Source organism: Prunus dulcis, chromosome 1, assembly GCF_902201215.1.
Source record: "Prunus dulcis chromosome 1, ALMONDv2, whole genome shotgun sequence".
Taxonomy (NCBI): Eukaryota; Viridiplantae; Streptophyta; class Magnoliopsida; order Rosales; family Rosaceae; genus Prunus; species Prunus dulcis.
The window spans coordinates 22422088-22434346 of NC_047650.1; positions in this window are offsets into that span (position 1 = coordinate 22422088).

Genomic DNA, 12259 nt, shown 5'->3' on the forward strand with positions numbered 1-12259 from the left:
ACTTACATGCCAAGTTTGCTCTTAACTTTAAACAAGTGAGATAATAAATTTTAAAATTAGGGGTGAAATAGTTAGTTCAAATAATCCCATAGTTTGCTTTTAACCTGTATCCTACTCAAGGTATAAAATATTGATGGTATCGGAAATATCGGTAGTTCAAAAACACGAAAATTTCGATGGAAATATTGGGATATTATCGATGTCGATAAAAATTGAATAAAAACCGTGGAAATTATAAGAAAAACTTGGAAATTTTTATTGAAACTTTGGAGGATGTTTATTTAGTCAATTATCTATTAGTTTATCACAAAACATTGGAAGGAAATGCATTGCATGATGGGTTTAACTAATTTAAGTTGATTATATAGCGAGCTGATAAGCACTGTGAGTGTAGAAAATATGTAGTAATTAAGGAAAGAAGATTAAACACACTATAATCATTTATATATAATGATTTACTACAATATTTTACCCTTTATACATTGCATGGTAAGATACATGAGTGACTTAGTACCACATAGAGTTCTTATGATGTTCAAAATTTTCACTATCTTCATCATCTTTATGTGTAGAGTAAGTGTATTATGAAGAGTAGTCATCAAATGATAAATTCCCAAAATAGTTTTGCATGTAATTGTTAAGATATCAACCATACGGATCTGAGATTAGTTGACGTTGTCCATAAGGAAAATCATTTGAAGATTAGGTCTCAGATTCTTTCCATGAGCCGCTCGATTCTATCTCAAAAGGAAAGGTCAAAGACTCACATTCTCATGTGAAAATCTAATTCTTGCAGGGAAACAAAACAATATAAATGTACATATTTTAGCATATTATCACAAAAACATAAGTAACATGGTGGTTAAGGCATTGGAGGAGTGAAATGCTAGGGGTTTGAATCCTCTTTGCATGTGTGCTTTGTGTATTTTTTTTTTTCCTTTCTTTGTTCATTACATCGATATTTTCGATATTATAGCGATATTTTGACAAAATATTGTTGAAGTTTGAGCGAAATTATTTTTCGATATTATTGATATTTATACGATATGTGTATGGATACGTTCCGAAATATCCGTGACTCAAAAAAACAATAATATCCTCGATATTTTGTCGATATTATCGATATTTTAGATTATGATTCTACTATCTTTCTAATCTATAGTTGTGATATTTGCACACACAATTACCAATTATCAACAAGAGCATTACACGTTTGCAAAAGTTTAGTGCCCATCTGGTAACGTTTTTAGAGAATGTTTTATGAGAATATTTTTAAAGAATGAAAGTGAGAAAACGAATTTGCAATTTTCAGGATTCGAGAATATGTATGGTAGATTAATTGGAAAACATATTCACAAAATAAAAATAGTGAAAATGTGATTTGAGAATAATAATATGTGAGCCATTTTTCAAGTGTATTTTTGCTAACATCTATTCTTAAAAAAAAGTAATAAATAAATAAAATTCTAATGTGAAAAAACCTATAATTATCTTTAAAAATAAGTCAAAATGATAAATAAAAAAGTTGAATTTTGTTGGTTAATTGATAATAAATTGAACAAGTATGCATCTAAGAACAATTTTTCTTAATACATTAAATTTGTTTTTTTCCAAAATAAATACAGATTATTGAGTAAAGAACTTGTGTGGACAGATGTTGCACCACCTTGGTTGGAGCATACCTTGGAATTGGATAGGGTTGAAATTTGAAGGTTTTTTTTATTTTTGAGGGGAGCTGTGGCACTCTTTTTTCTTAATCGGATTTTCCTCATTTGTGAGTTTTTTATGACAAGATTTTAATGAGGCCACTTTGTAGCTCATTCCCCTGTTGATTAAGTTAGTTGTACGTTTGTTGCAGTTTCTAATGGGGGTTTAATAGTGGTTCAATTGGGTTCCAATACTTGATTAAAAAAAGGGTTCCAATAAAATGTATCATTAATCAATATTTGTGTCATTTTTCAAATGCAGTTTTTAGGCTCATACAAATTAAAATATAATTTCAATAAGCTAATTAAAATTATAATTTTCTTACAATTAAAATTTAATGTTTAAAGACCTAAAATTATATAAACAAAAGGGGCCAGCAACAAGAGAAAGTCCTTCACCCACAAACACACACACACACACACACACACACACACACACGCAGAAGGGTCCATTCAATTTGAATCCTAAGAGTAGGTTGGTGGACGATTCAGTATGAACCATCACAATAGGGGTAGGAGAAGCAGCAGGCGAAGTAGAACCAGAAGCAAGTGAAGAAATAAAAGCATCAACATTTAGCATAGTGATGGATGGTGGGATGACAGCAACCGCCATAGTAGCAAGGTAGACAACAGCAACAACGACAATGACAATAACAACGGAAAACGACAACAACAAATTCTTCCACATCAACTTTAGCTAATTCACGCAGACACAACTTCTTTTCACTCTTCCTCTCCCCTTGAAGAGAAGGGGTCATCAGAATCAAGAAATAGGAAATATCTTCATAGGAATACGTCAAGGTAATGAGGATACGACAATAAACATACCATTTTCACTCCCCTGAGGAGGGAAGTGTTGGAAAAACAAAAATCAGTGACTAATAAAAATGATATGTAATAACCCAAACCCAAAATTCATAATTAAGAAATAATTTATTTGGAGAAAAGACAATTTTGCCTTTGGAATATTTTATAAGGAAAAGTTGACTTTTTGACAGGAAAGGAATTTGACCATTCTACTGACACCGTTGCGTAGAGCACGGTGAAATGAGTTCATAGACACTTAGTGGGCCAGAATCGGAGTTGTAACGAGAGAGTTATGGTCAAAAGAATCTCAGTGGCACAACCGTAAATATTTCGAAGTGGGATTTTATAAAACCAGCTCACCCTCTCTCTCTCTCCTCGCGCGACCTCTCCCTCTCTCTCCCTCGTCCGTCGCCTTCTTCACCTTGTAACTCCGGCCACCGGCCACTGCTGTGGACGGAGCCGGTACCAAAATGACCGGGATGACGTCCTCTTCCAACCCTAGCCACCTCCCGCCGCCAGCCGTCACGGATTCGCCGGAAATTGGAGAAGAAGCGGCCGACGTCATCCGAACTTCACAGCCGCCGATCTCCCTCCTCCGGCCACCATTTTCGTCGACCCAGGTATGAATTTTGAACCTCTCGAGCTGTTCTAGCTGCCTGTTGGGTAGGAATTGATCGATTCTCAGCATAGCTATTGGATTTTTGAGCTTGAAGTTTGGGTCGATTTTCGGCCTCCGTGATCGGCCATTGCCAGCCAGTTTTTGGGGCAGGTCCAAGAACAAAAGTGGTTCCAAATATGGTGTTTTCCGTAGGGTAGGAGTTTGGAGCCGTGGTTTTAAGTTTTTCCGGCGAGGTGTAATCGCTTTGGACACCCATGCTGCCGGCGCGTGCTGCGGGGCGTGGCTGAGGGTAGTGCAGTGGCACTGTGTCTTGTTGTGATCCTTAGGTTGTCACGAGCGCGTAGGAATTCGTGGATCTCAATTTGGATACCGTTTGAGCCTCGAACGGATTTTTCATATTGTGCGATTTCCGGGTTCAATACTGTTGAGTCGTTGGATCGTACTCAATTTCAGATATGTTGTTCTAGATAACTTCAGAATCGTGTAGGATTCGACGGATTGTGAATCGGAGTCCCGGATACTCCGAAATCGCGAACCCTGGGGCTAGGGTTTAGAAATTATACGATTACACGATCGTGGTCATTCCGATCGTCCGTTTCAGACCAGACTTGCAAGACATGGTTCTTTAAATGTGAGGAACCTATAGGAACTCTCAGATTGGTAATTGGAGGTCGTGGACCCCACGAGGTTCCGTATCGACCAATATGGAAGTTTATCGCTTAGTGAAATCTCGGGTCTTTTCAGACAGTTCTAAACATCTGAATTGTTTAAGTGGGCATAAGAATGACTTTAAAGTTAGTGCACGCACTTCTAAGAGTCGGGGGTCAGGGTTTTAATTAAAGCTTTATACCGAGTAGTTTTATTAATTAAATATTCATGGTGGTTTAAACAGGCACCCGTGATTAGGCAGACCCGCAGGAGGGACCTTCAGAAGGTCTAGTTAGCTCGGACCAGGAGTGAGTGGACTTTCTTTTATAAATGATTTTATATCAATGAGTTTCATTATTTGATCTTGAATAAGTTTTATTGATTGTGATTTTTCCTGGCATGATTTGTGAAGTTAAATATCTGTATTTTTGTACTGCTTAGTTGATTATGCTAAAGAGTTATAGAAAGCAGAGTTTGAGATTTATATCAGACAAAATGGCAGCATAGTTCCAGATTTAACAAAAATTCAGTTATTTATCAGATTTTTCAGAAACCTTATATTTTCTTATGACAGCAGAGTTCTTGAGTTAATAAAAATTCGGTTATTCAACAAATCTTCTAGAAATTTTATATTTTCTCAGAAATTTTTATATTTTCTTAAACCACCGTGGGTACCCAGTACAGAAATAGTTTGCTTTCAGTATCTGTTGCCTTCAGATATAATGATGTCTACAGACATCCAGTTTATCTTCAGTTTTATCAGTGCACTTGACATTTGCCTCACGAGTTTCGGGGACGCCGGGACCGTGAGAGCCAAGATTGCTGATCGGGCTGACTACGGTCCCCTGAATCCTGCCAGTTTGCGGCTCGGATTGACTTTGTGTCACCGAGACCTGCCAGGGGAATTGATGGATATCAAGAATTGATAAAATTACAGGGGTACACCTATGTGGTAGTTTTAAATTGATTACAGTGCTTTTATGCAAGTTTTATGGATCTTGAATATGATTTGCATATATGTATATAAATATGTGAATGCCTTGATTTTAGTATGACTCAAAGGCAGTTTAAATATTTAGTTTTACTTAACTATTTTTGCAGTGGGGTTTAGTATATTCTAATGCTATTTTCTGAACCATTAATTGTGTCCACTCACATTTTTTTGAATGTTTTGCGCCCCCAGGCTGTAGACGTGCACAAGAAATCCACCATCGGGCCATTTTTCCGCCTTCCACGCCTTTCTTTTGCTTTACAGAACTTTTGTTTTGTAAAAGGAGTAACTCATCTGTAAACTATTAGAATTGCTCTGATATTTGCCCTAGATTGAGAACTGGACTATGAATTGTATCTTTAAATATGCTGGCAGTTGGTTGTGTAGATATTTATGCTCGTTTTAACAGGGGTAAATTTTGGGATTGAGCAAATTACAGGGGAGAGTCTGCCGAATTTTCGGTAGGAGTCAAGGCTAAATTGAAATCAAGTTTGTAACTAGAAGGGCAGATAGGTCTTTTGTGCCCGAAAATTGTCAAGTATCGGACACGCACAGGGTTCGACTCGAATTCCAAAGCGAAATTTGGATCGGGTCCTATCAATTTGGTATCAAAGCAAGGTTCCACTTCATGTAGGCTTTGCACCTTGTGCATTCTCGTTGTTTTTTTCAAAATCCGTTTCTCGTGACAGTACAGATGGGCCCTACGGGTGGTGGTGTTCGTAGGGGGGACTAGACAGTCGTCCCGACGTAAGGGGATGGGATCCCCAGATCGGGCAGGAACTGCACCGGTATCTGAACCGGTAGAGTAGTCTTTTGTTAGAGGCTCGTCAGGAGCCGTACCTGCTGTGCCTATTATGCAGGGAGATCCTAACTTCCAGTAGACTTTGGAGTTGTTGGCTCAGGCTTTAGCCAAGACTGGGCAGCCCAGAGGTCCCTCCGTGAGATATGTGGATCAAGTAAAGAGGATTGGAGGGCCACTGATTCTGATGGTGATGGTACCCCAAAAGGATGGAGCAGATCAGGGAAGTCATGGTTGTTCTACAGAACAGTATAGTTACTCTAGACACCTTCTTCACCAACAAAAACAACAACTGCTTTCACCAACAAAAACAACAACTGCTTACAAATAATTTCTTAGCTTGGCATGAGAGGCTTGTGGCATGACAGCAAAGCAATCATGAGTTTAGCATAAAAAAAAGAGAGTGATGTGAGTTCTTGTGAAAGACAGGGTTCTAAGGAAAGGAGGAAGGGATTCTAAGAGGGTTTGTTGAAGAGAGAGAGAGAGAGATGGTGGAAATAATGGGTGTGTTGAGTAGTTTCCGGCAGCCTGACAAAAGCTTTGTCAGACTTTGGAATAGCTTGCCAGAAGAGCAAATGGAAGAGATGGAGGAATTGGAACTCGAAATTACATAGGTTTCTGGGATGAGATGAAGCTTGCTCTCTGCATGTGATTGTAGCTAATGGTGAAGTAGTGGGTGCGATTTGAGTGAATTTCCAGTCGCTTGACAAAGCTTGGTCGCACTATGGATGATGATTTTGCTGGGTAGAAGAAGTCTCCTTTTATAAGCGCTGGAAACTCATTCTTCCCATGAAACTCTAGTGGTTTCTAAGGGTGGGCACGATTCGAGTTGGACCGGTTTTTGCCTCAAATTAGAACCGATTTGGTATTATTCATCCAGTTTGGTTCGGTTCGATTTTAATTAAAAAATTTCAAAAACTGTCCAGTTCAGGTTGAACCGATTTTAGTCCAGTTTTGAACCGGATTAAAAAAATTGTTTTTTAAAATACAATTCTCAAGTGAAATATTATTATTTTTACTTGAAAATTAACAAATTATTCAATTTCATATAAAAATAAATATTAAAGTTAGAAAAGAGAGATATTTTAAAATTGAACTTGGATAAATATTAGTTTTTTTTTTTTTTGTGAAATTAAAAGTAGAGCATTAAATATAAATATATATTGAAATTATTTTTTTTTTTAAATTTGACCGGTTCGGTTCAGCCCGGTCCAATTTTTTAAGACATGGAACTGGATCTGGAACAGGTCCAAACACATCCGGTTCAATTTTTGACTGGTTGTTGCTTTTTTGTCAACTCGATTTTTTTTTCGGTTTGGTTCGGTGCAGTTCGGTTTGAATTTTCGGTTTATCGGTTTGAGTGCCCACCCATAATGGTTTCTATTCAATTTGGCCAAGTCTTTCCTCTCATTTCTCTTCTCTTCCTTTGACTCATCCTATTTGGTGAAATTCTCTCTGCCCAATCGCACAAAAATAGGGTTTTAGGAGCTCTAGGCTTTTCCCGAAGCTGTTTCAGTGGTGATTTCTTATTTTTAGCTATCATCTCTCCTCAATTCCTTCCCTATTTCATGGCTAGATCTGGTAGGGAGAAAATATGGGTATGTATGCTGGTTTGAAGGGTGCCCCTCCTCTTAGCAACCTGTGCGCGCTATTATCATATGGATCTTTGAATGTTCTTCTTTGAAGTTTGCTATGCCCATGTGCTGGAGCCTCTCAGCAGCTCACCGACATAACACTTTGGCTTTCATCATGGTTCACATTTCCAGCTAAGCGCTGGAGACTATAGATATTTTTCTTGGCTTACTTGGGTCTTGCTAAAGTGATGAGTTAGCCCATTAAGGGAATGGGCTAATTTCCTTAAGTGATGGGCTAATTTTCTAAGGTAGTTGGCCTTTTTTTTCTTCTCCTTTATGCTTACTCACATATTTGGGCTCAAGAAATGGGCTTGAGTTTTGGGGCTCTCAAGCAGCCCGAACTTCCATTTCTCTGCTCATCAATGGGCCTCATGAAAGCTTGTTACCATCCATACCACAACCCACTCAAGCAAGCCCTAGGCATTTGCGTGGCTTGGGCACACTTAAGCTTGTAGCGTGGCTAGGTGTGAAATAATGATTTCCAGCTTGGCATGACATGTCGATTGGCGTGCTTGAATTTTATCGTCTTTGAAAAGAGACATAATGCTTGATGGAATAATTAGCATGGGCTTGTAGAGCCAGTGCATTTTATAGGCTCATTTTAATTTTTAGCGTGATAAATTGCATATTTATTTGGCATGACATGTGGTCGTGGCTCGTGAAAGCGTGAATGACGAACTTTCATGTGCTCCAAATCGGGTCTTTTCTTAATAAGGCATTGCGTTGGGCCAAGAATTTATTTGGGCCCAACCCTGAATTTTTGGGCCTCAACACTCCCCTTCTCGGTGCTTGAAGTTTTGTAGGTTACTGCCTCCTAGGATTCAACTATCTATATTCTAAGCAATAGCACTAGGACTTAGAATCTAGCGAACTTTGTTTGTTTTCTTCTTAGACAATACGAATGTGCTTGTAGAATGCTTTTTCTGTGTTAAACGAATGAGGCCTCTTCTGATTTAAATAGACTTATGAAACCCTATCAAAAGAGACACAACGGTTAAGAAACAATTAATTAAACTAATCTGAATTAATAAGAAATTATTAATTTGAAACTAAAAAATTAATTTAAATATGACTCCCAAGGCCCATCTTTTTTATAATTAAATATTATATTATCTATATAATATTTAATGCCCAAATCGAATTTGAGGCCTAATTGGATTCTACTTTGTCCAACTTCCACTTATTAAGTGTGGGACTACCACACTTATAAAGACCTCAATTTTTATTCTTTCTACCAATGTAGGACAAAAGTCCTTGAATTTCATTCAAACTTCCAACAGGGAAGAGAGAACTTAAATTGCAAAGAGAACACAAGCAGAGGTCACAAGAGAACCTAAGTCGCGAGGACAAGAAGTGAGAGATACAAAAGTGATTGGACTTTGATGATAATGATGAATGGTACTGATTGATGAGTCTGGTGAGATTTTTGGAATGGTGTCGTGGGTGTGCTCCAGGTGCTGCAATGGAAGGGCATGTGGGTTGTCTAAAGACGTGATGGTTCGGTGAGCGTTGATGAGGCTCACAGAGGAAAGAAACGGTCTGGTGAGCGGTGACGAGGCTCACGAAGGAAAGAAAATCAAGTCATCATGGTGTGCTGCCCATAGGATAGGATCTGTAAAAGAAATAAGGCAATGAAGAAAAAGGAAGTAACTGTGGTCTTCAACAACGAAAGCCTTTCTTTATCAAAAAAACAAATATTTTTAAATAAAGGTTAGAAGGAGAGAAGTAGCAAGAGGGTTAGACTATGAGCTAGTGCAGTGGCGGCAGCAACGGGGGCCGCAGCGGCAGCAAACTTGCTAGGGTCCTGCATTTGCACTCCACAATTAATCACATGCACTAGCAATGGAAATAGAAAATCAATCACACAAACAAACGAAAACAATCAGTTGGGAATATAGCACAGTACCAATATAAACACCCGCATGGGTGAAGGATGAAAAAACGCCAAAGACTCTTAATTTGGCGGATGATTTTAAATAGAGTGCTGTTAAACGAACCTTAAAATTAACTGAGTACACCCTACTATAAAAGTATATATTGAATTACTAATTTACCCTAATATAAAATGACCAAAAAGGATATATGGAATTGTGAAACAAACATAATTTTAATAAGTACACCCTACTAACCATATTCAACCCTAATCAAGAGATTCCTCGGTGCCCATCTTTGTGGTCCGCGAGTTAGAATGGCTTGGAGCAGATTACTCGGTGCCCATCTTTCTTCTCAGAACTATTTCTTGGCAACTTGGATTAGACAACTTAAAAAGCAGCAACACATATACTGGACAACTTTTGGAATGGTGCTTTTGACTTGGCTGTTGTCAATGTTGATTAATTTTGCATATTAATTGGAGAGCTTCTTGCTGTTTCTTGATGTGAGTAAATAACATCAAGGTTTCAATCTATTCTATACACTTTCCTTTTCCTAACCAGCCCTGCCTATGCCAGCCCCCACCTCCATTCTCAATTGCCTCCCTTATCAATCTTGGATCCCATTTTATTTTTCCTACTCTTGCAGCTTCTTTGCTATGAAACCAGTTCAATATTAAATTGGCAGTAGACGATGAGACCCTCCTTACACTTGTTCTTAGTTTGTGCAGCATATAATACACCTTGTCACCTTTACCGACTCCCACACTCACTCATAAGAGGGCCTCTAGTTCAGGCTCTTCTGGATAGACACCATGCTCCAACATGTGTTTCTCAACAGCAAATGCTTTATCAATATCTCCACTATGGCAAAAATAATGCTACAAGTATTAGGGTGTATCATGGATATTTTTGGTAGTTCTATAGGGTGTACTTAGTTAATTTTATATTTTAATTAAAATATTAGGGTGTACTTAGATCATAGGGTGTACTCAATTAATTTTAGGGTTTGTTTAGCAGCTAAGGTTTTGAAACATAGGGTCGTGAAGAAAATAGAGTTTGCAAACAAGTAGCAAAGAGACACCCTAGAACTAGGCTTTGATACCAAGTCATATAAAGTAGGGCAAATACTTACTTATATATTCTTCTCCAATATTAAGGTATTTATAAGAAAGTACAACCCTAAATAAAATAGGAAATAAATCTAAATTACAATAGGAAATAAATCTTAATTACAATATGACTAAATAAATAAGTAAGTAACCAAAATCCTAACATAGTAAGGAACCAAAAATCCTAACTAAATAAGGACTCATTAACATGATACAATTAACACCAAAAACAGGATTTTGACCAAATTCTCTACAAGCTAGATCATCATCAATCACAAGAAATCTCATTAGAATGCACAATCATCGAATCTGCTCACGGTTCATAGCCATTTTTTTCATTTTGGCTTCTTCACCTTCAGATTTTCTCAGTCATTGGCAACGGGAGAGTGATAAACTTGCCTTATACCTTAACTCAGTATCTCAAGAACAACAATGATACTATTTCTTTCACAAAGAACATGATACAATTTCTCAACTAACTCCTCAATACAGACTCTCTGAGTTAATATAGAGTTAGTCTAACCAACTCTCAACTAAACATAGCCTAATTGATGGTTTACAACTAACCATAGGCATCAAGGTGAAATTCTGGAAAATAATCTTTGTCCTCAAAGATGAAATTCTGGAATCTCTGCACCAAGGCATAATATGCTTTTCCAAGGTGCTTCTTGGTTTGTAAGTGATGTTGGCCATTGAACTAAAAAGGCTGGAGCCAAGTAGCAACTGGTTGTTTTGAACAAGGCCAATAGCCATGGTGACAGATAAAATAGTCCAATCAAGAGAACCAGCAAATTCTCAATCATAATGATAGGAATCTCTATCTGAGATGGCACTATGGTTAGTTGAGAGTTGGTTAGGTTAACTCTATATTAACTGAGAGAGTCTGTATTGAGGAGATAGTTGAGAAATTGTATCCTATTCTTTGTGAAAGAAATAATATCATTGTTGTTCTTGAGATATTGAGTTAAGGTAGAAGGCAGGTTTTATCAGAGATAGGGAGAAAGAGAAAGAGAAGGAGGAAGGCTGCAGTGGATGGTGGGTGTGTGTGGGTTTTATTTTAGAGAAATGGAAAGAGGTGAGATGTGGAAAAAAGAGGGAGGAGAGAGGGGGGGAGGAAGAGATCAGAGAGATGACAAATGAAGAGTAAGGAAAACAAGACGGCGAAAATGTTTTCAGAAGACGTTGAGAACGACAATGTTTCGTTTTCAACTTTTGTACACAATACAGGAAACATTTTCATAAAACGATTCCAACTTGTTTCTTAAAACAAGCCACCGAACGCGAGGTGGAAACATAAAACAAAAAGAAAAAATGGCCCGTGAAAACATAAACGAATAGGCCTAAACTTCATGTCGTGCACAAATAACGTTGGGCTTGGTTGAGTTGGAGATTTTTTCTGGTTGAAAAAGAAAAACATGAACCACTGTGATGGCCCGGCCCATTTTCAGCTTCCAAAAGGTACGACACCGTTAGGACCAAGTTTCCATCTTTTTTTTTTTTTTTTTTTTCTAAAAAATTCTCTCTTGCGGAACCTTAATTGAGTGCAATAAATGTGGACACAAATTTAGCCATTAGATCAACATAAACGGTTGAGATTAAAACATGAGTTCAATTAGGTTTCACGTAGAAATGGATAAAATAAAACCCATACACCCGAATGAGACCCACCCACCATCAACGCACCAGCCATTTCCTCTTCTCCTCCTCTCTCCACCATCTCTTTTCCTCCTCTCTCTCCCTCCACCTTTCTCTCTTCAACTCCATATTTGGTCTATCTTCTTTTCCCTGAGTTCCTCTGACATACTTATTTCTCAATTTTTCTGATTTTATGGTTTTTCTTGGTTTTGGGTTACTGGTTTGTGTGTTCTATTGGGTTCCTCTGACATACTCATTTCTCAATTTTGTTTGTTTATACCATATCTGACCGGCTAATCATTCTACTTAAAAAAGGGCCCACAAAGCCCAGTCAAAGCATTGAGACTCATTAATTGACCATAAATAGGGGGAGCCTTCGTCAACCCTACCCATGTATAGACTATCGACAGGGTGAGCCTTCGGCAACCAGACTACCT